General features: G+C 40.8%; 1 protein-coding gene across 1 annotated transcript in view; it reads left to right on the forward strand.

The window, feature by feature from the left end:
- Positions 1-689: 689 nt before the first annotated feature.
- LOC107086615 (beta-1,3-galactosyltransferase 1-like) overlaps positions 690-4,217 on the forward strand; it is a 225,550-nt gene continuing 222,022 nt past the window's right edge. Inside the window, exon 1 of the mRNA XM_015377687.1 lies at positions 690-789. The gene's annotated coding sequence lies outside the window, so the exon portion shown is untranslated. The remainder of the gene's footprint in view (positions 790-4,217) is intronic.

Genomic DNA, 4,217 nt, shown 5'->3' on the forward strand with positions numbered 1-4,217 from the left:
AATTCTGACTTTAATCTCAGAATTCTGACTTTTTTTTTCAGAATTCTGACTTTAATCTCAGAATTCTGACTTTAATCTCAGAATTCTGACTTTCATCTCAGAATTCTGACTTTCATCTCAGCATTATGAATTTTTTTCTCACACTTCTGACTTTAATCTCAGAATTCTGACTTTTTTTTCCTCAGAATTCTGACTTTAATCTCAGAATTCTGACTTTAATCTCAGCATTCTGAATTTTTTTCTTAGAATTCTGACTTTTTTCTCAGAATTCTGACTTTCATCTCAGCATTATAAATTTTTTTCTGAGAATTCTGACTTTAATCTCAGAATTCAGACTTTTTCCCATATTAAACTGAAATAGAATTTAAAAATCAGTTAACTTGTTTTTATTTTTTTCAGTGGCCCTAATCCTCTTCCGTAGGGAATAGCAGTCAGGCGTTGCGCTGAAACCTGCTGTTTAAACGGGCCGTGGGTGTAGTTTGTATCAGATGCCATCAGACGCTGAGCGCTCGCGCTGTTGCTTCAAAGTCTCATCTCACCGGGGAACCAAAAAAAAAAAAAACCCTCGCCGCTGCGCTCGCGCTCTCTCTCCACCGCGCTCCCTATTGGCTGCCTTTCACCCTCCCCGTTAGATCTCCGCTGATTGGTCGAACGCCCCTCCCTCCCCTCCCTCCACCTTTATCCGTCCGCCGCAAAGGCTGCACGAGACCCGCGCGGAGAGATGACAGAAGCGGAGCGGAGCTCGGAGAGATAGAACTTATTGAACCGGAGGAAGCTGGCCACGCGCGGGTAGGTGTTTGGAAAAGAGGTGCGCTCAGTGTGTGTGTGTGTGTGTGTGTGTGTGTGTGTGTGTGTGTGTGTGTGTGTGGGTGGGGGGGCGTCTGTGTTTCCTGGCAATCTAACCGGTCACCTCAGGCTCCCAGCTGCTGTCTATAAGAGTGAAACGGAGTTAAAGAACCCAGCTTTGTTTAAAAACCCGCTGTTTGACCTTCTCTCTACTGATTAGAATCAAATGAATCTTATATGTTTACTTTTTTGTGTGCGTTTTATTCATTTCTAATAACTGACTGTTGAAGCAACATATAGTTAAGCCTGGGATCATCTGTGATTTTTAGTGCATGCCATCATTAAAACAAGAGCAGGGCAGATGCTGAGCTTATTGGCATTTATGTGGCAGAGGAAGATGAGGGAATAAATCCACATAAGCAGATGAGAGCAAGCTGCCCTTTTTTTTTTATAGTGCTGTGCACTTTGACGCCTCATAGCAGTAGAAGTGATTTATCAGGTGGAAATGGGAAGAGCTGGATGTGACCTTTTGTGCCGAAGCAGTCAAAGGGGTCATCATAAAACATGCTGTGAACAGGAAAACAGATTTATTCTAACAGAATCCTCTTCTTATTTGGAATTAAAAGGTTGCTTGATGTGGTTACAGCAATGCCTCTCCACATTTTCTCCAGTCTTGGTCTCTTCTTTAAAACAACTGTTGGCTTTCAAGCTGCAAAAAAGTCTGAAGATTCACAAGCATATGTTAAGAAAATGTTCTAATTTCTGCAACTGTAGAATTATAATTTATTTTTACTCTGATTTTAAATTAGAGACCCAACAAAAAGCTATGATTTGACTTATGATTTGTGGAAAAACACTCTGATCCAAGCAGGAATTCAGAGGAGATGAAAAAATATACAATCTAACATTAGAAACCTGCACTTTCTGCAGATGATGCATGGTTTTCAAAAGGTTTACACATAGAAAATTAAGGTATTTAACATGCATTTAATTCAGCCTATTTTACCCTTAAATTATGTTTTTATCCTGTGAATATGAGATAAAAAGCCTGCAGGAACTTCCAGCATTTCAACAAAGCTTATTTTATCCTCTAACACAGAGGTCTGCAACAGGGGGTCTGCTACCCCTAGGGGATCCACGAAAGTCCTGCATGGGGGTCGCAAACGTTTTGGTTGATTAGACTTTTTTTTTATATATTCCCCCTGCATTTTTTCCCCACTAATTAAACTGTCTTTAAATACACATTAACATGAATTTAACAAACTGCAGTAAACAGATAAATGGAGGCAGAAGATGTCTTTCAGTCATCAATGCACACATTCAGTGACACACAGGAGCTCTTTCAAGATGGGCACCGTTTCATTCACAACACCTTGCCTCCATCATGCCATCAAGAAGGTTCTAGGTTCGATTTCCGGCCTGGGGTCTTTCTGCATGGAGTTTGCATGTTCTCCCTGAGCATGCATGGGTTCTCTCCGGGTACTCCGGCTTCCTCCCACAGTCCAAAAACATGACTGTGTTCCCAGGGCGAATTTACTTTCGTTACATTACACCATATGTAACAGAATGACTATAGGACCAGTTTGATATAACACTATTTAATACAATTATTAGAAGTAGGGGGTCCCTGCTCCATCTTGCCATTAGTTTGGGGGTCCTAGGCCTGGAAAATGTTGAATACCCTCTAAAATAAAAGTTTTTTTGAAATTTATATCATAGAAAATGAACAAAAGTAATGTAAACACGTCTGTCTAAAGAATTGTTCGGTTCTTTACTGTTTTGCTCAAAGCTATTAAAGCCTAAAGAGTAGCGTCGCCCTGCAGCCCCAGGTTGCAGATCCGTGGCCTAGTCAAAGCTCAAACCTAAATCAACATGTAATTGTTGTCCAATCGACTGAGCTTCAGCTCTTCATTAAAGAAAGGACTAAATTTAATCCTTTTGTGTGAAAAAGCTCCTAACTTACCTCCTAAACTTCATAACAGTCGAATATAATTGTACCGTCTGGAAATGAAGTGATCATTGGATTTTTATTTCTTTTAACCGACTCTCTACAAATGTTCTCAGAGAAGGGTTTCTGAACGAGGCATCTCCTGTTTACCATCGCCGCTCTCACAGCTGCCGGATCATTTGGAAAATAAACTGTTGCAGATCAATTCATCAGCTCATGCTTCTTTTTTTCAGATTAGGATTTTTCTAAGGCGTCTCTTCCAGAATCAACTGTTTCCAGCCGCCTTTTTTAAAAGGAACCGGAGCGGCGAATCACTGTTAAACACTTCCTCCTGTGATGGCAGTCCTTATATCTATAAAAGCTCTGTTTACGGCTGATGTGTTGGAAGCTAAATCTTATTGACATCCTGTGAGAGGAAGGCGGCTCCCGGGATGCTCGCGTATGACGCCCGGTTTTTCCTCCATCTGCGAAGGCATCCTGCCTGTCGGAGGCTGAAAGCATCGATCTCTTTCAGATGTTCTACATTAAATCATTCTCACTCGTAGCAGCGGTTAGGAAATGGAAGGTGTATTTTTGGCTGGATAAAGATCCCCCCCCCCAGGCACCTCCAGATTCTGTTTAATTACATCATATTTCAGTGCTGGAAATGATTGGAGTTGGATTTATGGTCCAAAGCGAGGCCCCTCCAAGATGAGATAAACTCTACGTGACGTTGATGAATGGCGTTTGTAAAGACTGCAAAAGAAAAGTGGATTACCGGCGGGCTTATTAACTCGTTCCATAGTTTCAGTTTACTTATGGTTCTGATGCTGCTTTTCTTGTCAGCTCGGTTTAATGGGAAAATCCGTCAGTCTGTAGATTGCTGTTGGTTGCTGTTAGTGTGATGGCATTTGGACGCCCTCGGGGGGGAACGGTACAGCCCGCCTCATCAAATGTCAGCCGTGTTTCTTTAAGTCTGTTTGGAAATTGCCACTTTATGAAAGACTATCAGTTTGAATTTAGGCCCATTTTCCTTTCACTGGCATTGGTTTCACGTCACGCTTGGAATTAGTGTCAGTCACCATTAAGCTGCGATGTAGAGGTGCCAAAATATGAGGTGCCTTAAATGCCGGTTTGACACCAGCGTGTGAAACGACGGTAATGGATTCCTGCTTGGTGATAGTAACAGCTTTTATAGCAACAAACAAACATATGTATTCATTCCCCACTAACTGTTTAAAATCCCCATTTAATTGAGATTTATGTGATCTGAAGATGAAAAGGGAATTATAATTGATTATTTATAAAAGTACAATGAATTATTTGTGCCTTTTTTAATGTTAGAATGTTCTAGTCAAAGGCAAAATCCAGTTGAGCATCCTTCCCAAGATGAACCAATCTGAATGAGGTTAAAATAGTAGCAAATTTTAGTAAAGCTGAAGTGAAGCTAGAAATGTGTTTAGAGGAATCTGATTAAAGTTGTAGGGAAGTCATATTTAAATTA

The sequence above is a fragment of the Cyprinodon variegatus genome, unplaced genomic scaffold, assembly GCF_000732505.1.
Source record: "Cyprinodon variegatus isolate N-32 unplaced genomic scaffold, C_variegatus-1.0 Scaffold9, whole genome shotgun sequence".
Lineage (NCBI taxonomy): Eukaryota > Metazoa > Chordata > Actinopteri > Cyprinodontiformes > Cyprinodontidae > Cyprinodon > Cyprinodon variegatus.